The 25272-nt window shown below is 34.0% G+C and overlaps 2 pseudogenes; one reads left to right on the top strand and one right to left on the bottom strand.

Moving 5' to 3' along the window:
• Positions 1–813: 813 nt before the first annotated feature.
• Positions 814–20698, top strand: LOC114401902 (annotated as a pseudogene).
• A 2969-nt stretch (positions 20699–23667) lies between these two features.
• Positions 23668–24109, bottom strand: LOC114403232 (annotated as a pseudogene).
• Positions 24110–25272: the final 1163 nt, after the last annotated feature.

Here is a 25272-nt window from a genome sequence, read left to right as displayed (position 1 = left end):
TGTTTTTAATTTTGTGGCTGAATGTTAAAAAATATTGGTACCAATTACTATAAGAATGAAAAAGGGGAAGAAAAATAAGTGTAAAAATTTATGGACGATAAAAAGAAAAGGAAAGTTTCTTGGCGAAGCCACCAATCCACCACAATTTAATGGAGTATTGCTATTGAAACGAGACGATATAATTTAAGTTATTTTCTAATATTCTAGTTGTATAATATTATGTGCATATTATTCTTTTCCTTTTGCACTACTAAAAAAAATACTTTAAATATCGTTATTTTAACATCGGTTTTTTTATAAAACTCATGTTAACGAACGAACGGTGACATTTTTGTAAATAAATTGATTTTGTTAACATCGGTATTTTAAAAAAACCGATGTTAACGTGATGATATTAACATCGGTTATTAAAAAACCGATGTTAACATGACAATATTAACATCAGTTATTAAAAAAACCAACGTTAACATAACGATGTTAACATCGGTTTTTGAAAAACCGATGTTAACATCGTCACGTTAACATTGATTTTACAAAAACCGATGTTGAGTTTTAATTTTCCTTTTATTGAAGCTTTCTCGTTCTCAACAACAACTCTTCTGACCCCCTTAAGCTCTCCCCCTTCGAAGCCCGCAAGCTCATCTAGCGCTTCACCCCCGACCAGTTCCTTGACATCCTTTAGGACGCGGTGGTGTGCCACCTCGATGTCCTTGCTGCTGTGCGCACCATCGTGGACCATGATGTCTCCCAGCACAAGCTCTTCCTCCGCGGCCATGGCTGGGGCACCACCACTGCGCACCATCGTGGACCACGATGTCTCCCAGCACAAGCTCTTCCTCCGCGGCCATGGCTGGGACACCACCATCGATGGCCTCCGCTCTCTCTTCTCCATCTTCGGCGACCTCGAGGAGGCCTTTGTACGTCATCCTCAACTGTGCGCTTCTCACCCTCCCCAAGCCCATCAAGCACATCAACGTTTGTGTGACGGTGACGCAACTCGTTGCTGTTGGGAACTCCCCGTAGACCATCGGACCTCCCCGCGGATAAGCTTCTTGCGCACTTCTCCTTGTACAGCAAAATTGAAGAAGGATCATTAGGGTTTGATAAACAAATAGGAAAGTCAAAAGGGTTTGCTCTATTTGACCCTTTGCCTCTCTTTCAATCTCTTTTCGCGGTAAACTCTCTCTATATTAACTCTTTCATTTAACAAAAAGAAATAATCTCAGGTTCAATTTCTAACTCTCAGAGTTGAACTGTGTTGCAGATACTCGAGTTTACTGCACCAAAATGCTCTCCCACCGCTCACTTTCCTCATCGGAATTTGGTTCCAACTTGAGCATCATTCATTGATGGTTCCCCATAGTGTAAGACTTCTAGTTCCTGTGTTGTGGTTACTCCATATCATATTTGAAAATTTCATTCAATTATGCCAGCTTCAATGCATTCCATTTACAATAATTACTACCTTTAACTTCAAAATTGAATGCTTAGATAATTTAGCGATCTTGGGTTCTTCTTAATTTCTCTAATATGCTAATTAAAAGAAAAAGAAAAAAATCGCATGTTAGTTAGGATTCGAAATAAAGTAGAACTCGTGAACTGGAACTTTTTGTAGAGTAGACTATCTTAGAATTTTGAAGCTGGAGATTACTATAGGCCATAACTTCCTTTGTTAATGTTTAGTACATCTTTTAGATCCCATTGGGAGACCTTGCCATCAGAACAACCCTTTTATTTATCTGGAAGTATATAGGTAACCCCAATTTCTTTAATTCTCAGTGAAACACTTTTATAAAAATGTTTAAGGAAGTGGTTACTTATGTCTTGAAGTGCCATGATAATTGTATTTTCTCTCTCCATGTGTATTTTCAGGTTGCTTCCTTTACCGGGGAAAAGCAAGCAGTATCTAGTTTAAACAAATTTCTTGTAGATGCTTACAAATCAGGAATTCATGAAGGTTCTATATATAGTTGGAGTGGGTCTAGGTTTGGGTTATTTTGTTATTTTTAGTAGTAATGCTTTCATTGTATGGTTTGGTGCAAAGATGATAATGGAAAAAGGACCCAGTGGGCTGATTAGTGTGATTATTAATGTGCAATTGTTTCAATGTCAGTAGCATTTTTATTTTAATGTATTTCCTCTACTAATGAAGTTTGATAGTTCATTTTTTTTATCAAAACAAATACAAACACAACCAGTCATGACTCTAGAGATAAAGAGATCCATAATTCAAGTTGTTGACATATTTTTTTTTTTCATATCTTAGGTCTCTTGACAGGCATCCCCTAGCAGTAAGTTCTACTGCAGCTTACAAAATGTTGTAGGTCAGTACTTTGCTTCAATATTTGAGACCATATTTTAGTCTTTTTTGAACCATTTTCATTGCTCAAAAGATAATGAACTTAATATAACTTGACTAGGACCACATATTCAAAGAGGTTTGATCAAAGATAATAAATTCCAATCAATGTACCTTTTTCTTTTTGTTGTTAGGTGGAAAAAGGTTTGACCAAAGATGATAAGGCACATAAATTAGCACTAAGGCTTGAACTTGTAAGCTCATACGTCAACATCTTGACTTATATATAAGTTATAAATTCATTTTTTAAAGATAATAGTACTTCTTTTGTTTGGTCATATGCTCTTGGAAGCCAATTAGTTGAGGCTAAGGTTTCCTTATACTTTATGGATTGATCCCCGTCATCGGTATGGGCACAATCTTCATTTCTACTATGAAGACCGGTTTTGTAGCCATAGTGGGCCTTTTTTCTAGGTGTGTTAATATCACTTTGTCTCTCTCAAATGCATATTTTGTTTCTTCATTTTTGTGTGCTTTTTTAAAATGCAAACACTCTTTAATCTTTGTTAAAAAAATTAATTTAAAACTATAAAATCAGAAGTGAGACTTGCTAAATAAAAAATGAGATATACAAAATCATGATTTCTAATAAATTTCAGTTGATACTTGTACATTGTTTGGTCTTCTTTGCAAACTTTTAATCCTAAGCAGAAATCTCCTATACCATTTTCCTGGATCCAGATCCTCTAATTGGATATTATATACCTTATTTGATTCCATTCAATGCTTTTAGTGTTAGGATATTATATACTTTATTCGATTCCATTCCCTCTGTTACTGTGCATTTATCTATCATTTTCTTGTAGGTTTTCTTATATATTACGTTAAAGTAAAATATATTCACATAAAAAATGCTTAATTTATATTTCTCACATTCAAAATATGCATGTCCTTCCATTAAAAAATAAATGCGTTACAATTGAGTTTTTCTTTTAATTTTAATATAAAAAATCTTTTTTTTAGTTGTTTTTTTCTGGTTTAATTCTTACTATAATTAATAGCTAATTTTAAACGTTTAATATCAATTTTGTAACTATATCAAAAAAATAAAATTTTATATGAAAGTACAAAGTTAATAATAGAGATATTTAAAATATTATTCTACTTTCTAAAATAATATGTTTGCTTAAGTTACTTCAAATACACAATCATAATCATGTCAAAATTGATTTTAGACATAAAGAGATAAAAAAAATGCTTATATTGTTTTAAAACGTTTGATTTGATTTATATTGTTTAAGATGTTCAAAAATAGAAAAATTATTAGATTTTTTTATAAAATAAAAATTATTAGATTTGAAATAGTGATTTCATCACTTTAAATATACAAATTCTAACATAAAGTTTTGTAACAGATGAATTGATTTTAAATTAAATTTAATTATATAAATTGATTATTTAATCCTTAAAACCTGCCTAATATAGTGTAATTAAACCAAATTCATTATTTTAAATCACCTAGTTGTAGTATATCTTATATAAGCCAATTCTTTGGTCCTCCTTTAGCATTATCACAAGCAATGTGAGTGCTTGTGCTCAATATTTATTATCACTTCTATTTGTGCATATGTAGGAAAAGCTGCCACTTACTGATTCTAGGTTAAGACCAGATCAAAGGCATTTGGAAAAGTTGCGTCTAGAATAGCGACAGCATCAGGTAAATATTTAATTTTACTTTGTGTGTTTCCTTTGTTGGTTTCACTTTTAGGCTAGCATTATGTTTGCATGGGACACTACACGATATGAAGTTTTGTTATAGGTTTGATTTAAAACTAGAGCAACATAGGACATGAGATTAAAACATAGTGTTGATGTTATTCTTGATTGTATAGGAGCATCCTACTATCAAAGAAATGTTGATAACCTGAATTCTACTTTTGTTCTAAACTGATACATTATTAGGGAGCTAATATATCATATGATAATGCACTATATCTTGTCTCCTCTTTTCTGTATCTTGACAAAGAGAAAAAGTTTTTTGTTTTTCAAATGCAAAAAATCTAGTTTTTTACTTTGTGGTAGGATATATATGTGAGTAAGTTGAGAATAAGTAATATTTATACCTTACAGTTTCATAACTATCATTTAAATTTGTTTCTAGATTAATATTATGACATTGTAAGTAATGTGATATTGTAATGAAAACAATATTTTAATTTAAAATTAATATATTTTTTATAAATTGATTCTGGTTGGTTCATTGTAAAAATAGACAAAATATTCAATTTTTTTGCAAAAAATAACATCGGTTAGTCTAAAACTGATGTAAAAGGCATTTTCTACATCAGTTTTTACTAAAACCGATATCATAAGCACATTTAACATCAATTTTTCCAAAAATCGATGTTGTAAAGGTACTTTCTACATCGGTTTGTTCATAACCGATGTAGTAAGCGCTTCAGAATACGCAATTCAACATCGATTTTGACTAAAACCGATGTTGTTTTTGTAGTTTTTGTTTTTTTTACATTTTGTACTATACGACATCGGTTTTTTCTTAAAAACCGATGTCGTGTAGTGTATATTAACATCGGTTTTTTGAAAACCAATGTTAGCATTGATAATGTTAACGTCGGTGGTTTCAACATCGGTTAAAAATCGATGTTGAAAATCGAAAACAACCGATGTTAAAAAACTATTTTCTAGTAGTGTTGTAATATGGATTAGTTGAATGCAAGCTTGCAAAAACTAACATGGCATATTATTAATTTTGAGTTTTGGTTGCAATGTGTCATACCCTTATGGAGGAGTCAGTGCTATGAAACCCAGTTCGGTCTGATCGACTAGATCGGTTCAATAGAGACTTAATGGCCTAACCGAGTCGGTTTCACTATTGGATCGATCATGCAATCGACTGGGGATGACCTAACCAAACCAGGTCGATTAGGTCATCGGATTCTGATTGGACTAGTAAATGGATCACCTCTACGATGCCATTTTGATGTCTTATTATTATCAATTGTTATTTTGGAGTTTAGAGTATGGATGAACTTTTCTTAATCAAATAATATTAGTTATATAATTATATATAATAGATACATATATAATTTTGAAGTTTTAATATATATCATGTTAAATTGGGCCGATTACTGGTCCACCGATTGAATTACTGACCCATTACCTCGACTAAATCAACACTACTAAAAATAATTATTTTACGATGCATTCTAAGACGGTTATGCAGAACCATTTTAGAATGTGACGCGGTGACATTTTTGTAATTAGTGGAGTGAATTTTTTTTTTATGACACACATTCTAAAACAGTTATAAGGAATCATCTTAGAATGTACCATGGTGGCAATTTTGTAGTTAAAGGGAAAAAATAATGACAGTTTTCTACGATAACCGTCATCGTTTTAATTTCCTTTAATTACGAAATTACCATCATGTCCTATTTGAAATCCCTCTCTAGCTAGCTCATTCATCCCTTACCTCGTTCATGCCCTCCGTCACCTAGTCTCGCCCTCCGTCAGCCTCTCTCAACCGTCTACTCCACAGTAACTGTCATTCGTGCCCTTTATCACCATCGCGCTGTCATCATATAGGTAAAGTACCTTTATTTGTAGCACTTATGAACTCCCTATATATTCTTTGAATTTCATTCTTGTTCTATATACTTGAGCTGCTAGCTTGGGGCTAGTGCCTAGGAGGGAAATTATTGTGCGCAATTTATGTTTGTTTATTCATAATGGAATCTCCTCAGTCAATGTGGTAGAATATGAGGACCAAATTTTTGTTTGTTTCTTTTCCTTTTTTTTTGGGTTTGGTGTTATGGGTTTTGTGATTCTATGGGAGTCTAGTAATTTTGTTAGTTAGTTAAGTTTGTTCATTAGTATGTTTCATTTCTGGAAACAAAGAATAGAAAGGGCGGAAATTAAATGAAATGATTCAATGAATGTTGAATAGGCATGGCATGGCATTGCTAGATACTCATATGGCCATGGCTATGATTGAATGCGACTAGCAAAGCTTGGCTGATGTTGTTGTTGCAACCCAGTCCCATTATTATCGATTGCCCATTCTCGTGTCCTTCAAAACCTACCAAGGACCCTTCTTACACAAAAAAACAAAATAACTAAAATACGACTACCGCAATTATTACACTTATCAAGGATAGGGTCTCAAATGCAATTAATGTCCATCCTTTAAAAAATGGAATTTGTTCTTGTGGGGATTACTGGTGAATCAATTGATACCTTCGTTTATTCAATCATGATTCCTTCTAAAAAAGGTCCTACATTAGAGTAACTTGAGTACCTCAGTGGAAGAACTAGTTGAAATTTGTTACCCTAGAAGAATGGCATTATTTGGATCTTCTTTGTCCACCACTCTTGCTGGTAAGAACTAGTTGAAATTTCTTAGTTTTTCTTTTATTTCAAGGAGGAAACATTCCCAAGGTAGAGGAATTAGGTATATATTAGATTAAATTATAAAACTTCCCTCATTTATAGGTTGTTAATGATTTTCCCCTGTAAATGATGCAACAATTGACATCGTGGAAAGAAACAATGGTCAATATCATGTTCTTGTGATTACTGCTGATAGATAGGTTTTTTCCATTTTCCCCCCATTATTTTATTTTCATGCAATGACTGAATTGAGTTACCCTACTTCTGTTTTTGTTTTTTCAGGTAACCAGAAATCCAAATGAACCGCGTTGAAAGCTAAGTTCACAAGAATGAGCAACCATTAATTATATTGTTGCTGCCTGGTAGAGTAATTTGTATTGTAACCTTTTTTTGTGATATTTTGTAACCTTTTGTGTAGTGTATGTATCTGTCTTAAATGTTGACCTATTCTGATTATCAGTCATTATCCTCTCTCGATTATTTTGGTTGGCGTTGGAGATGGACGATGGGATGAGATGAAGTACTACTGAGTGCTATTTGACAACTTTCAGGTACTTGATAGCATTTGAAAATTCAATGTTGTCTATTTTTATGGTGTTTGGCATGATATTGAAAAACTTGATAGTACTTAAGCTAATTCTGAAACCAATATTAGATGTCTGTAATAAATTGGATATTAGAGAACCAAATGTGTAAGTTGATGTTCTATTTGTTGAGATCGACAGGAAATAATTTTGAAATACATCTGTACAAAAATCAAATAAGGAAATGAATATCACATGCTAGAACATTAAGATTAGGAACCAATCTATCTGCGAGAAAATTTAGAAGCAAATATTAACTAATAAGATTACCAAACAAAAATCACCAAAAATAATTTCATGGTGTGAGAAGACCAATGAAAGCTCTAGTAAGAAAAGCACATCAATTTAAACATTATTCTAATTAAAATTATTAGAGACAAACCTAACAAAATAGTATGGAAAAAAACATAAAAAACGACCAAGCTCTAAATGGTTTTACTAAAAATTTGTGTTTTTGAAACTTTCTAGAGTTTAGTTCAGAGGCACTAATTCATGTAGCTAAATCCACCATTTGAGATAAGCCAGGGTGTTGCCTTACAACATACTCAGGAGATAATATTATACCATGAATTGGCGACACATATGTAAAAGAAGGAGATAATATTACCATCGTTGCTCCATTGGTCATATCATGCACCTTCCAAATCCCAATTGTTACCTCCATTATTAGCAACTGGTGATAGTTAAAGATAATGTTCCCATATGGTGATAGCAACGGGTCCTACATCCATATTATCACAATTGAATAATGTATGATAATTAGATGTAATAAAAAGGGGTGTAAATTGGCCAGGTTGGTGGAATCAGTTGAGGCTGCCCTCATTTTGTCTTTAGCGTTGGGTGGTTTCTCTATCTTTGTATTTGGTTGAAAAACAATGACATATGGACAGACCAAATGGAAGGCAAGGACCACATATATGCATCTTTTTTAAATAGTTTTTCTTATTAGTGGATAGAGTCACATGATTTTGCTTTTGTGTGTTTTAGCTCAATAATCAGTTTAATATGTTCAATTGATTAAGGTAGTTGTGACTTGTATGTGGTGGTTGTGAATAAAAACACTTCATATTAGGGTTGCTCCCTTTACCAAACGTATTAGGGTTTTCTTCTTTTATTTTTCTTTCTTTTGGTCCCACTTGTTCGTTTGATAGTTCAATGAACTCCTTTATACATAGATAGGTTTTTTTAATTAAGATCCCTTTTGTTTTCCATGCCTTCGATTTTACAGTTAGTTTGTCCTAGCCTCTTCCTAAATTAGGGTAAGTGTTAATTACTTTTTAGAGAAAATCACATTTATCATGGCTAACTTGTGTTTCACCTGCTCCATTTCACTTCAACCACACGAAGACACTCGACTACCTAGATCATTAGAAAACCAAAATGGGACAAGGTTTTAATCAAAAGTATGTTTGTACATTAACTATCACCTTCCAAATGGAATAAGGTTTTGATCTAAAGTATGTTTGTTCATTAAAAAGTAAATTATTGGGGGTTAGGTAATATTTGCTAGCCCAATAGCATGAAAAAGTATTACTAATGCAATACATAGTTGAAAGCTTGATGTCCACGTCTGGTGAAACCAAAATGGGAATTCTCCAATTCTATAACAATCCACAGTCACATAATCAATTACCGAACCACCAGAGTGATGCAATGTAGCTGAACTCGATGACCTCAATACTTTTTTATAAATGGCTGCTGTAAGTACTGACCTAACTTTTATCCTAACTAGCCTAGTGCGGAAATACCACTGCCTTTGTTATAGGGAGATAATTATACTTTATAATGAAAAGTGATACCAGCAATACATAACCCTCATATTTGAGACTTCCATTACCCTCAGAAACTAATATAAAAGCATTCAGAAGTACAAGACCAATAGATAAGGTCACTAGCTTGAGTAATGCAAACAATCCTGACATCAAAATGTCTGTCTTGTGGCACAAAATTAAAGTCCACAAAACTGACCACTAATCATCCTCAATCCAAGAGAATCCTGTCTTGTTGTACCGTTAACATATATCAACACCCTTTTTGCTACTCCCATGAGATGATGAGAACATTGCTTGGTGAACTCAAGAATCTTGAAAGTAAAATAGTTGGAAACATCAAGTACAATAAACTTTAAGCTTCTATATGCAGAGGGTTCTTCAAGTTTCTCAGCATCATTCATAGAATTTTTCTCACTTTATGCTAGCAAAGTTGGTACTTCTTTGCATGATTCTAACTTACACTTGAGATTGTTAACAAATAACAACATATTTTATTTGTAAATAAATATAATCGAGGCACATTGGAATACTTTCATTCCAACAAAGTAATTCATGATGCCAAAGATCAATTGCCTCAAACATGTCTTCCATTTCCATTTTGAACTTGGTCAGCAAAGGTAAATTACTTCCTATCACAAGCATGTCATCAACATAAAGTGACACTACAAGTTACAAACCACAATCATTTATATCAAATATAGACTTGTTTGATTTTCACTCCTGAATCCAAGTTGGATTAATTAAGAGTCAATTATGCTATACTAGGCCCTTGGTGTTAGCTTTAAATCGTAGAAATCCTTGGTAGTTTGTAAACTATGTTCTTGGCCAGCAACCTCAGCCTCCATATGTGATAGTTTTACCTTTAAACACTGGAATTATAGATGAATTACTAGAAGTGGACATATTTTGACTTAGATACCTGAAAATAAATTTGTCAACCTCACTAGTGTTTGCACTCAACTCTTTGCCCCCAAACACAAAGGAAGCCAACTCTTTATACCAGTTAAATATCAGATTTGAAAAAGAAACAAAATACTGGAACTAGAAGAGATTAAAATTGAAGAAAGAATAAAATATTTCATAAATGAGAATGCTTATTTGCAAGCTTACAACCAATTTGAAACTCGCTAAAAAAATCTAAACTGTTGTTTGATTTTATTGGGATTGCAATAGGTAACTAAAACAGAAAAATAAATAGCAGGTGTAACAATTGCAAAGACTAAACTATCCAAGATTTATTTAAAATTCAAAGGCAAGAAAACAAACTTTTAGTGATTTGTAAGAAAATTTGTTTTTCTCAATAATCCTATGCTTATTTGATTAATTGAAAAATATCATTCATAACAAAAGGCAAGATCCCAAATTTCCTCTAATTTCCATCACATCTAATTACAATAATGAAGTTCTTTACAATGCTTAAATCTTCACACATGCTTATTGTAAATATTGCTAGTTTATATTAATAACATACTTCTAATAACTGCTAGGAGTGCAATAATTTTAAATGATACTTCAACCATTTTCAAGCTATAAAGGTGTCTAAACTATTAAGTCATTTGTATTTAACTTTTATAGTTAAGATTAATATTACTAGGAAGGATCATGGAGCATTAAGAGAACCAAACATGAAACCTGCAATCACATAGAATCTAAAACCATATAGTATTATGCACAAGAAAAATTGATGTATTAGCTTTCTGCATCTCATAATTTACAACAATTCCTTTGGCCAGATAGCATTCCATGTCTTGAATCATTTATTATAAAAACTAACCATACAGAACCTACATTGATCAACAAGAAAGCTTTCACCTTGTAAATTTTGATTTCTTCTATTTTGGGATGAAGTAGTAAAAGAAATAGTGAAGCTGCTAGAGTGATGAATTGATATAACCTACTCTGTTGAAGAAGTATCACTATAGGAAATATATGCTAAATGAAAGCTACTCTTCATAGAAATTAGAAAGCAACATATGTTGAAATTATATTTTTTTTATAACAAAAGAGAAGCAGCAGAGGAAAACTAATAGGAGACATATATCTCAGGTAGTTAAAGATTATCCACATGTTTGAATGTGAAGATATTATTACCCCCTAAAATAATTTCATATTTGATCAAATTCCAATCAATTTTTCATGTTTTGTTGGGCCATGGTGAACTATGTTGTTGTTGATTCACTGTCACTACATAACTCTATACCTTGTCTAGAGAATTTTAGGTCTTGTGGAGTTTCAATCTAAATTTAGACCTAATCCTTATACGATTGCTATGAAGTCAGCTTTAGCGCTCCTCCTTCCCACAACTGATTGTATTTTGCTTCTCCATGTAACAAAGTTTCCCCATGCCTTTATCCATACCTAATCATGGACTTACTAACTTTGGTTTATGTAGCCCAATTAGAATTTGCAAACCCTTTAATGTCTCTTGTCCTGCATTTCTTGATGTAGCTCCATGTGGAGCCAGTAGGCCTTGGATCTTTTTCATCAATGGAGTCCTTTGTTTCTTGAAGATGAATGGCAGTGGAATGGAGAAGGAAGAAAGATGATTGGATATGCCACTTCAAGGAGAAGATGAGTCAAGAAGAAGCTCACCACCATAGGAAGCCATGGATAAGAGTTTGAAGGTAGGAGAAGATGAGTGGAGGAAGAGGGAGAGAAGGAGCACGAAATTTTGTGCCTCAAATGAGGTCTGAACTTTGAAGTGTAATTCTCAAATGATCAAAGTTCAAAAAATGCACACACATAGCCTCTATTTATAGCTTAAGTGTCACACAAAATTGGAGGGAAATTTGAATATTTCTATTCAAATTTCACTTGAATTTGAAATTGAATTTATGGAGCCAAATTTTGGAGCCAAAATTTCACTAATTATGATTAGTGAATTTTAGATATGGTTAAGCCCACTAATCCAAGATCAAGTCCAAGATTCTCCACTAAGTGTGCTTAGGTGTCATGTGGTATGTAAAGCATGAAGAACATGTACAAAGTGTGACTATATGATGTGGCAATGGGGTGTAGCAAGCAAATGATCACCTCTCCCTCTAAAATTTAATTGGATTGGGCTTCTTCCAATTCAATTAAATTTATTTCCCAACACACACATTAAATATTCACTTAATACTAATGAAATTACAAAACTACCCCTAATACAAAAACTAGTCTAGGTGCCCTAAAATACAAGGGCTGAAAAATCCTACATTTCTAGGGTACCCTACCTATATTATGGAGCCCTAAATACAAGGCCCAAAAATAATGAAATCCTAATCTAATATGTACAAAGATAAGTGGGCTCATACTGAGCTCATGGGCCCAAAATCTACCCTAATGCCCATGAGAACCCTAGGGCCTTCTCCTGCATATCTGGCCCAATCTTTTTGGAGTCTTCTATCCAATGCCCTTGGGGTGTAGGATTGCATCATTTCCTAATTGGAATTCCTTTGGCTAGAGCACCCTTGAGATATTTCAATACACAGTTGGCTGCCTCTAAATGCCTTTTAGTAGGACATTACATAAACTAACTTATTATGCTATAGAGAATGTTAGGCCTTGAAAGTGACTAATATATGAATTTCCCTACCAACCTTTGGCCCTATCCCTTATCTACTAGACATTCATTGTTGTTGGATTTTTGCTTCCACTTTCTCTCCAGTCTCTAAACATGAGACTGGCCTAAGAGTTTATGAAGCCTGGATTGAGATTATGAATAAAACATTTAGGACCAAAGACTTAAGGAGGAAAGAGGTCGAGTAATCTGTAAGGAAATAAAACAGACTAAGGTATTTTTTGTGAATAAGAGAATAAAGCATCTGGTTGAAAATATTGCAAGGAGTTGGCACATCACGTCACCCGAAAATGGTGAAGAACTTTAGGTTAGTGTTATGTTAATAGTTGTATGATTTGTTATCTTAGCTATGCAAGTTCCTTCTCTAATTCATTGCTCTGATACGATGTTGAGAGGAGAGAAAAAGGGGATGTGATGGAATCCATGTTTTTCAAATACCCAGAAAAGACTTATATGCAAAGAGTAATGAAAATAAGGATTTACAATTATCCTAAATACCATAATTACATAATAATATACATCATGCAATTAGCTCATAATAATAAAATTAATTTTTAATAGTATAATTTTTATAATGCAAAGCACACTTACTCCATGAAACCTTTCCAATAAGTCTCAGTTGTTTCTTCATCCATGAAATCACCCCACATTCAAAGGAGGTGGAACAATCCTTCGAGTTTACCACAATGTTTTCTGCTTCCTTGACTGGGGAACATTCAGGTGAGGCAGAAATCAGATTTGGAAGTGAATTTGATAGTGAAGGGTCCGCAATATTATTTATGGAACCAAATTGCTTTTGTTATTCTTTACAACTAGTATTTCTGCCACCATTCAAGTGTTGTGTTGGTTGTTAAGGGGCCTCTAAGTTTTGGAAATTGGGCTCGATTTGAGAAAGCAAATTACCACCATAAAGTTTTTGAAGATTAGACTGAAGATTGAACCTCAAAAGATCATTTAGCAAAGAATAAGAATCTGGCAGTGAGTTTAATTTTCGAAAAGGATTTATCAGAGGGTTTCAGTTTAAGGAAGGCCTAGGAGACATGTTTTGCAATAGTTGGAGTGTGGCATCTAACTGAAGCCAGCTTAGAGCATGTCAACATTGTAGTTGTCTCAGTCTATACACAGTGCAAAGGATAGACATCAAGAATGTCAACATTACATTGAAACATGGGTGAAGGAATCACAACGAGAAATGTACTTAGGAGCTTACTTGAATCAGTAAGTAAAATTTATCTAGTACATTCAAAAAATATTTGCATTATAAGTACCTAATTATAGTTGTGGACTTCAAGGCATATTGGCAGCTTGTTGTTCTGTGTCCATGGGACAATATTGTTGTTTGGTTTTGTTCTTTGCGTAAGAAGCCTGATATTAACATCAAAGTTGCAATTAATAGGTTCTGTTTCAAATTATAATTCATTTATTGTATAACAATTGTAGGATGCGAAAAAATAATTTTGATATTATATACATTTATGTTGTTTTTGTAATCAGTGCAATGAAGATATTAACCACTAGTTTGGAAGGTAAGTCCGATCAACCTGTACCTCCTTGGATTGAAGCAAAGGTAAATCATTATTTAATCAATTGATTTCTTCGAATTAGTGACATTTGTAACTTTGTAAGTAGAACATGTTAAATATATTTCATTTTTAATTTAGAGTCATGTTCAAACTGGAGGCTATGAGTGTGGATATTACGTCATGCATAGGATGGGGTGCATAATCAGCAATGATTTGAAGAATGAATGGAATAAGTTATATTTACTATAACAAGTTTTAATTGTTAGTTTGGTATCAATTTGTAATTCAAAGTTTGATGTACATGACTAATTTGATCATTTTAAATTTTGTAGTGGTCTTTTGATGGAACACCATTAGACATCGAGGCCATGACAACACTTCGCAATAAATAATTGAAATGACATCTAGAAAGACTTAGATGATATAGGATGATATTTTTTCCAACGTAACATAAAAAATTGACATTTATTTAAGCAGTAATATATATTTGTTTATTACTATTTGTCTGCATCAAAGTCCTTGCACGATGCTTTTTATTTGCAATGTGTACTTGCGTCGATAGGATATGTGTTATTTGTGCTGGCAAACTTGGCATCTTGCAGCTCATTGTCAACCTTAGAATTTTGGTAGTCTTGTTTACAACGCTAATCACAACAACAAAAATCAAGTTGAAGAAGTACATTCAATCATTTTGTGTAAATATAATCGTTATATTTTTTCTTGAAATGTTTAACTAATTAATTCTTCTTATTTTTCTTACAATGTGGTTGGTGCATCAAAATTTCAAATTTCAACAGGAGTGTGGACCAATCTTGCATCTTAACTATCATTTACATTGTATTGCTATAACAGCTTTTCCTAATTGTGGTTGGTAATTTTCTACTGTTTCCTATTTTTTTATTATGTTCATTTAATTTTCTTAAACTTGAAGTATATTATGATAACATAATTCACATGAAGAACTTAAGGAACATTATGATATTATTATGTTTTCTTTGACATTCGTGAGATCTACTTAAATTTTGTCTTACAATTCTTCAATACAAAGCACATTGGAATAACCATGCTGGGGGGGTTCTTTTTGCCTAATCTGGAAGAAACTTCATTACTTAGTCTAGAAGTATGTGATTACTTTTTGTTATTAATCTGTGCCTAATTACTTCTCTTTGTTCCTGAAATGCTATTATGAACTTAAAATGCAAGTTTAGTTAGAAAATCATATCAGTCTTGTTTATTAGTTTGCTATGTATGAAATTTGAATTATATTTTGTCTTGTCATGGGTTGTTCTATGATTCTAATGACTCGTAGAATATTTGGTGAATATGAAAATCCATTTATTATTGAAAAAAAAACCATCTTATTTAACATCATTATGTCTTCATCCTAATGTTTAGCTGTTTTAGTTTGTCATATCTTTACGGTCCAAAGGATGACATTGAGTTTACTATAGTGAGAAACACCATAAGAAGTAAATTATAGCTAAGTTTATTCATGTTAGTTTCTCTAATTAAAACATTGAAGCTAAGTTATCTTCCATATGAACAAAGCAATATAGATTGGAAGTCTAAACTGTATGATGTCACACCCAAATGTGTTGTTTCATTTTGCATATTACTTTTGCATTTCCATATATTCAGTAGAATAACTTTATCTTGAGGATGGACCTTTTATCTCATGTTTCATTTTGACAGCTTGTACATGTACTTCTCGTATCTCCACATCATAAAGCTAGATCTCTTCAACAACCAACATACATAGAATTTACAAGATCGATTTTTGCTCCTTATGTTATGCTTGTGTAAAAATTTTATTTATTCTACCTTCCCACAACATTGCCACCTACCATTTGCTGTAGTTTTTCCTTTTCAAATCTTGGGATGGTTGAAACTTTTAAGCTTTTCTTCATTCAATTGCATGTCTGGTCTTGAATGAATACTTCTAAGAAAAGGGTACCTTTAAACTTTTTGAACGCTTCTTCTTCTTCTTCTTTTTCATGTATGTATATCTGCACTTGATCAACAGCTATTGCCTCATGTCATTGGATATCTGAATATCTGAACTAATTTCACATAGGTAATGCATTATTTTGTTGCTTCCTCCTTTTGAATCCGAGACCTGGTGGCGGTTTAGACTTGGAATTCCTAATTCAGGTCAGTTTTACTGAAACATGAAACAAGTCATATGCCTCGGCTTTATTTTTTTAGCTGAAATTGTCTCTAACCTAAGATTTCTAAATCATTTATTATTCATTTATTCCTTTGGTATGCTATCTATTAAATATGTTTCCACTTACACAAGATTCTACCAAACAAGTTGTGTCATGGCAATCCTTTATCCAGAATAGTTTGATACTATTGTTATACATAGATGGACAAAACTAAGAACCTCATTTTACATTTAATTTTTGCATAGATGAAATCTTCCAGTCCCAATTTATTTCCCTTTCACAAATTCAGATTTTGTTTTATTTGGAACCTAACCAATAAAAACAACAAAGTTTCATACCCTAATTTCATCTGGGGAGTATCATTCATTGATCTTTTGATCCTTGCTAGTCGACTTACGGTGTTAAACGCCAGTTATAGTGCGAAATAAATGATCATTCAGTGTTTTGATCAAGAATGCGAAAAATACCAAAAATGGGGGGGAGGGTCTTTTTATTGAGTTTCCTGGACCCTAGCTCGCCCAGGCTAGCCTGGGCCACCAAAAGACTTCCATGTTAAGTAACCAGCTCGCCTAGGCGAGCCAGTTACTTCATGGCTAAGTCTCAGCTCGCCTGGGCAAGCTGCAAGTCCCCTAAATGCCTTTTTGCAATAAATAGGCATGAAGAGGGCTGAGAAAGAGGTTTCAAGGTTCAACATAGAGAGATTTTGAGAGAAAGAAGTGAGAAGAAGAAGAAAGAAGAGAAAATGAAGCTTAGGCACTGCCGAATCACGACTGTAATCAACCTCTACATTGTTCTTCATTCGTCATCTGATTAGTGTTTGTTTTGAAGGATTTGAACATGGTTTATGCACCCTTAGGGGTCCCATTTGTTGTTTGATGCACATTTATCTCTTTTTTCTATCATCGGTAATCCTTTTTCTTTTGTAAAGTAAATTTTAACCAATCATCCAGTGTCGTAAGTCATCTTTTGAAGAGATTGAAAGCTAATAAACAAAACCAAGATAAAACCAACTCATAACTATTTTCTTTTTATCAAATATCACTTGAGATCGTTTCAAGGTCCAACGCCTTAACGATTCTCTCTGCTTTTCAAATTTAAAAGATCGTTTCAAGGTCCAACGCCTTAACGATTCTCTCCGCTTTTCAAAATTTAAAACATTATTTCAAGGTCCAACACCTTAAACGACTTTTTGTTCGCAATTAAATGAATCTTTCAAAAACATAAAATCAATTAAACACACAAACATTCAAACTTAAAGAACTACATAGTTCTAAATTCCTCATCGCACCTGAGGATACGTAGGAGCAAGGGCAACACCCTTGTCGACCCCAAAAAAATAAAGAAACATAAAAAGGGAAAATACATAATTTTGAAGTCATGTTACACACTCGATTAAAGGCTGTTGTCCCTTATGACGGGCGCGTGGGGTGCTAATACCTTCCCCATGCGTAAACAACTCCCGAACCCTTGTTTTCAATATTTGCAGAGCTCTTTTTGGTTTTTCTAATGTTTTCCTCGAATAAACGTCGGTGGCGACTCCCGCGCGTTTTCCTTTTTTGGAAGACGCACATTTGGCTTTTCTCCCGCCCTCTCGTCGAAGGGTAGGATGCGACACAAAGCAAGACAAAAATATTAGTGTTCCAATCTATTATTACTAGGAACTATCTTAGCATAATTATGTTAACCTAATTCTCTTGGAACACATACATTATGAGGATTAGTTAGAGATTTTGCATGCATAAAATAAGGGGTTTGCACTGCTTGTTACCTATTAGGATTATTTATTTACATGTTTTTAGTATTTCAACTATCCATCTTTTGGTTGTTTTAGAAGAAGGAATTCAACAATCTCTGAAATAATAATGAAAATATTAGACTTTGAATTAATAATAATGAGTCTTCTTCAGCTTCATTTGAAACGTTAGACTCTAAAATAACACTAGAAACCACTAATTTCTTTGTCAGTGATGCCAAAGGTAATCCAAATTGTCCCTCTAAAGGCTACTCTTCCATTGAACAAGCGCTTAATGCATTACGCCAAGGCAAGGTTGGTTGGTTTTGTGATATTTCTCGGCCATTTTGTCTAACAAATATGTTAGTGTAAGCATTCTTTATTAGTGGTTTCGAATTCAAATCTTCAATACAACTACTAATAATATAGTGATCCTACTTAACTCTAACAAAATTATCTTAAATGAAATGTACTTGTGGTTCATACCAAAAAGTGGAGATAATAAAATAAAATGAAATCTTATCCTACAAGGTAAAAGCTCCATCATCCAAAGTCCAAACATGTTTAGATTGTATAGATTATTTTTGGGAGTAATTGTTTTCTTTTCTCAATAGCTATGTAATAGGGTTTGGTTCTCCAACATAAGCTAATGTATGAGTGAAGTACACAAATATAATTTGATTGGTTGTTGTTCGCTTCCAGCAAGTGCACCGGATCGCACAAGTAGTATAAAACGGTAAGAACCGAGTATCAAACTCTCGGGGAACTTGTGTTACTTGGTAAAGCTATTTCAGTGAGTAGGTGTCTAGTGCGAAAAGAGATGTTTTTACTATGAACAGGTGTGTAAACTAACTGTTAAAAGGGAAAATCACTTGAGAAATGATGCGTAATGACAAGTAGGTAACATGTTGGTCTTCCTAATAGGTGCCTAATGTTAAAAGGATATTCTCTACTTAACAATGCCCATGTGTTCTATGGTGTCTCCTGAAATGCTAAACCCTGATTCCTCATGATAGTCTAGCCTAATTTTGATCAAGCATCATCCGCAGATTCCTCTTGTTGGACTAAACTCGGCCAGGACTGCATTAAGACAAACATACAACAACTAGGTTATCGTACCCTGATTCCTCGTGAAAATATGACGAACTAGCCCCATCCTATCAAGTTCTAAGAATCAAACCAGTTTCCACTATTGAATGATCCTAAAAACACATGCATCTACGTGATTAAGGCAAAAACATGGTAGAATGAAGTTCTGATAGCACAGTGAACACACAAAACATCATTAAATGGATATGCAAGTATTTACATCAAGTACCTACAAGGAAGAACCAATAGAGGATTTAGCTCTCCATAATTGGAAAGCTTCCTTTACAACAAAGAGAAGAGAAAGATGAAAGATTGAAGAAATACAAGTGGTGGGGATGTCTCCTCCACCGCTAGGACCTCACAATCACTCACAAACTCATCTCAAGCTCTCAAGACGGCTTCCTTTTCCAGCTCTAGTCTCTACAGATCTTCACACAACAAAATCTCTCAAACTCTCTAGAACTTGGACCTTTCTCTCTCTAGAACTCTCTAGACATGCAGAAGCTTCAAGAAAAGGCCAAACTCCTCTCAAAAATCTGATTTCAGGCTTAAATAGGTGGCTTTGTTCATGCTCGTGTGCTTAGCGCAATCTGAACCACTTAGCGCGCATTAGTGAATTTCGGCTTAGCGTGGCTTTTCTCGCTCAGCGGATGGCTCGAAGCGGTGCGCTTAGCGGGATGGCCCTTTGATCAACGAACAAGCACAGTTCATCCTTCTTCCAGATTCTTTCTCGCGCTTAGCCGAGGATTGTTGCGCTCAGTGAATGGCTCGCTAAGCCAACAAATTGGCTTAGCAGGAGGGTGAAAATCAACACTTCAAAACTTGCCTAATTATCCTGAAATTGAGAGAAAATGATTATTAAATACACAAAATGGAAGTACTACGTATTTATTACCTATCTTTAACAAAAAGTAATTACAACACTACAAAATAACCAGAAATTGGAGGAGTTTGATACAATTTACACAGGTTTTATACACTAAAGTTAGTCGTATTCATCGACTAACAGTTGTGTGTAAGGCTTATGTGTTAGGTTCGTGCCTATTCAAGTCTTTCATCCAAATGTAAATAAATACTCTTATTTACGTGTACATTTGATGAATAACCTAACAGCTGGTGCAATTTTCTTTCTATAGTTTATGATTATCATTGATGATGAAAACGAGGATGTTGAAGAAAATATTATAATGGCAGCATCTCTTACTAGTCCAAAGGACATCGCTTTTATGATTAAGCACAAATTAGGGATCGTTTCTATTGGCATGAAAGACAAGGATCTTCAAAGACTGAACCTCCCTCTTATGTCACCAGAGACTGAAAGATAAGGATTCTTTTGCAGCCACCTTCACTATCATGGTGGTAAGTATCACCATGTTCAAAGTTTTAAAGCCTATCAATAACAAGTTACTTAGATTGGTGCATAAATTTGAAGTTGAAGAAACTCTGTTGTTTTACCTCAGGATGTAAAATCTGGAACTTCCACTGGTGTATCAGCTTTTGATAAAGCGATAACTATTCTTGCTCTATCATCTTTTGAGTCCAAATCAGAAGATTTCTAATGTAGCTCCATGTAGAGCTTGTAGGCCTTGGATCTTCTTCATCAACGGAGTCCTTTGTTTATTGAAGATTAATGTCAGTGGAATGGAGAAGGAGGAAAGGTGATTGGAGATGCCTCTTCAAAGAGAAGATGAATCAAGAACAAGCTAACCACCATAGGAAGCCATGAATAAGAGCTTGAAGGTAGGAGAAGATGAGTGGAGGGAGAGGGAGAGGGAGAGAGGGGAATGGAATTTTGAGAGAGAAGAGGGAGAATGAGGTCTGAACTTTGAAGTCTAATTTCTCAAATCATCAAAGTTGCAAAATGCATACACAAAGTCTCTATTTATAACCTAAGTGTCACACAAAATTGGAGGGAGATTTGAATTTCTATTCAAATTTCACTTGAATTTGAATTTGAATTTATGGAGCCAACTTTGGAGCCAAAATTTCACTAATTATGATTAGTGAATTTCAGCTATGGTTCAACCCACTAATTCAAGATCAATCCAAGATTCTTCACTAAGTGTGCTTAGGTGTCATGAGCCATGTTAAGCATGAAGGACATGCACAATGTGTGACTATATGATGTGACAATGAGGTGTAGCAAACGAATGCTCACCTCCCCCTTAGGCTGGTTAGAAATTTAATTGGATTGAGCTTCTCCCAATTCAATTAAATTTTTCTCCCAACACAAACATCAAATAGTGCACTTAATGCATGTGAAATTACAAAACTACCCCTAATACAAAAACTAGTCTAGGTGCCTTAAAATACAAGGAATGAAAAATCCTACATTACTAGGGTACCCTAAACTTGTGGGGTATCCTCCCTACACTATGGAACCCTAAATACAAGGCCCAAGAATTAATGAAATCTTAATCTAATATGTACAAAGATAAGTGGGTTCATACTTAGCCCATGGGCCCAAAATCTACCCTAAGGCTCATGAGAATCTTAGGGTCTTCTCCTGCATTCCTGGCCCAATCTTCCTAGAGTCTCCTAACCATGGCTCTGGTGATGGATCCCCTCCTTGGAAGGATTGCTTTAATTTCATAAAATTGAGTCATGTGTTTCCTCTTAAGTACCAGACTGAGGTATTTCTTAGAAGGGCATGTCACACTGAGGCTTCAGTGGATTCAGTTGCATTTGCTGTCTTGGCCATAGTATTTGTTCATTCGGTTGTTGTTGATGAAAATGATGGCTCTATGCAACCTTAGCTTTGCCCAATTTAAGAGAGTTAGCATTGGAACACACCTTACTAATTGTCTCAATAACTAATTTGATAAGGCAAGTGAGTAACAGTAATTAATCACCTTAATTTACATAGTATCCCTATAGAATTCAATCCATATAAAAGAATAAAATCAATCAAGTCAATCATCTCACTTATATTCTCTGTCCTTTCTCTTTACATTTACATAGACTTCTCTTTACACTACTACCCATTTATGCATGAGTTAAGATATGTATCTAAAACCCTATGAAAGAGTTCAAACCAATTCACTTTAAATATTACACTAGACTGTTTAAAAATAGAATAACTTTCACACAAATTTCAACCAGGCTACAAAAATAAATCTTCGTAAAGGTATATGCAATGATAGATTTATTATTTGAATTTTTTTTGTGATTTTTTTTATCAAAATACTAAATTTAGATAACCTTTTTGTTTTTTGGGTAAATGATTTATGTTGTGTTACCACTTGAGATGAATTTTCCCCCAAATTTCAGTTTTAGTCCTCCTGGTTTTCCAAATCCACAATTTTGATCCCAGTAATTTTTAATTATAACATTTGGTTTTCCTAGTTTTAAAAATTAACAATTTTGGTTCATATGTTAGATAATTAACTAATAATTGTGATTAATAGAGTTAATAGGTTAATTATAAGCCTTAAAAAATAGATTATTTATAAACTATTTTTTTTACCAAACTTAATTATAAATGAATTAAAAATCATTAACTATTAAAAACTTAATTTATAATTAACTCGACAATCACAAATTTATAAAAGTAGAGATCAAATGTTACAATTAAAAACGAAAAAGACCAAAATCATGAATTTAAAAAAGACTTAAATATATTTTTTATTTCTGAAAAATACTCAAATTTTGCAATTGCTCCCTACAATTGGTTATAATATACTCAAATGGTTGTTGATATGTGAGGAATAGCCATTCTAACTTCATTTGCTTTGATTCAATTTTTAATTGCTTTCCCCAAAAAGAGGAAATACTTGTGTGTCCGTTGAAAGGACATGTCACATGTCCACGTGCAAATGATGGAAGGAATTTTTACATTGGTTTTATTATAATCGATGTAGAAAACATTATTATTTTACGTTGGTCATATTACTTGTGTGTATCATTCTACATCGGTTATAATATAACCGATGTAGAAAATATTATTATTTTACATTGGGTGAGTATGAATGATGGAAGGAATTTTTACATTGGTTATATTATAACCAATTTAAAAAGTTGAAATTTTTATGCATTTTACATCAGCATACACGTGGGCAAGGTAACATGTACCTATAAATAATACATCAACAACATGGTATCAATGATGAGTCATGATGGTGGCAACAAGTCGAGACGGTGGTGACGATGATGACGAGCCGTGACAGTCACTATTAAAAAGACTCCTTTTTACAACGCAATCTCAACGACAGTTGTCAAAAAACCGTCTTTGTTTGTGTAGTAGTGGCAATTTTGTAAATACTGCTAACATTTCAAAGATGGTTTTCATGAACCCGTCTTTGAATGTGAGCAATTTTAATTTCATCCCTTGCGCCTGTTCCTCTTCACATACCTCGCGGTGCCCGTTCCTTTCCTCTTCCCAATGCCCACTTTCCACCTTCTCCCCGACGCAACTACTGCCCCCAACTCCACATTCCTCCTCCACCTCTATTTCCCTCTCTTGCCCTCCAAAACCCTAACCCCCAAAAACCCAAACCCCCCACTACCCTCCTCCAATGAAACTGCTAGGTCAAAGAGCCATGAACCACGTAGGAACAACGAGGTTGATGTCAAGCTCACTCATGTAGAGGAATCCCCTGTCGTTGCACAAAAGAACGTGGGTGAAGGCGAAGGCGAGGGTGTAGCTTGCGGCAGAGGCGTGGCCGATGACGGCGGCTATGGTCGGCTTTGGGAGCATGAGGAGATTGGAGAATAACAGAGTGCAGGAGGGAGTCCATGAGGATCATGCGTTCTTTGACCTCATCGGATGATTGGGCCCAGGCAATGTCGTAGGCGTTGGAGAAGAATTTGTCGTGCACGGTGGTGACGAGGGCGGAGGAGGCAGTGGCTTCTTGGGGGACGCGATGGAGGCAGGATTGGATGGAATCAAGGAGTGTCGGGTTGAGACGGTGCTCACCCTCCCCGGTGAGTGTTAGGATGAAGATGTTGCCTCTCTTCTTCAAAGTGCACATCTTTGCTTTGAATCGGATGGTACTTTCTCCATTTTGATTTTGTTTTCATATATAAATAAATTTTAAAAAAACTATTTAATGTTGCATCCCACTGATTAAAAGAGTCTAGCTTAGGAAATAAGAGGAATACTAGCAGTGTTTTAAGTTTTGTTTATTATTTACTTATTATTAGGATACTAACATAATTTTCTTTTGTGTTTGTTTACATAACGTGCTTGTTCTATTTAGTTTCTTCCTTTGCTCCAATAGCAAATCCAATAAATTCTCCTTAGGGATAGAAGGCATTCACAAATTATCTTGGAGACAATAAGTCTAAGTGGGAGGTAAATTGAAGGGGAGACTACATGTTCGATTTACTAAATAGATCTTAATATTGCATAGGTGAAAAGAAATTGAAAAACTGCAGGATTATGGTGCCACTTGTTTGGTAATGAAGTTTCCCAATGTTTGTTCCACCATTTTGATTGATCGGGTAAAAAAATTGTGGTTTCCATTCATTCTTTTAAAAATAGTTGTGAATTATTGATTTAAAGAGTGGGTTCAAACCCTACGTAAATTGGGATTTTTCTCCCACATCGATCCATGGTAAACTCTTGTGATCAATCCATTTGAAATGTGAATTTTTTCATTGATGATGATTATAATTCCTCACTTCTATATAATTTTCACACAAGTTTGTAGAAAGGTGTCTTGTTTTTTAGTCAGAATCAGTAAAAGGCAATGTAGAAACAATTTTTTTTTGGATATGTTGCTTTATTTATTCTTATATTTTCACCATTTTTTCTCAAGGGCTGGTAATGGATTGCCATTATTCTATTAAGATCATTCAAACAAATTTCCTGGTGATGTCTTTGTAGATGTGTCATGAGATGCTTCAATTTTCCAATGGCTAAGTATAGGAGAATCCAAACTGAAAGTGCCAACATTTGAAGATTATCCTGCAATGGTTATTCCAATTCATTTACAAGCCTTAGGGGCTGACTGTTCACATTTGAGTTTTGTTACATTAATGGCACTAGTACTACATCTTTTGTCCTTCTTAATTCTAATCATTTTTCAAAAGTGACATGGAAGAGAAGTCTGCAATTGTAGATGATTCTTCGGCTCAGTTCTTGGATGCGAGGCATTTTTTTATTTCTTTTTCATTTCAAACTTCTGATATA

Source organism: Glycine soja, chromosome 20 (genome assembly GCF_004193775.1).
Source record: "Glycine soja cultivar W05 chromosome 20, ASM419377v2, whole genome shotgun sequence".
Classification (NCBI taxonomy): domain Eukaryota; kingdom Viridiplantae; phylum Streptophyta; class Magnoliopsida; order Fabales; family Fabaceae; genus Glycine; species Glycine soja.
This window is presented reverse-complemented; position numbering and strand designations above follow the sequence as displayed.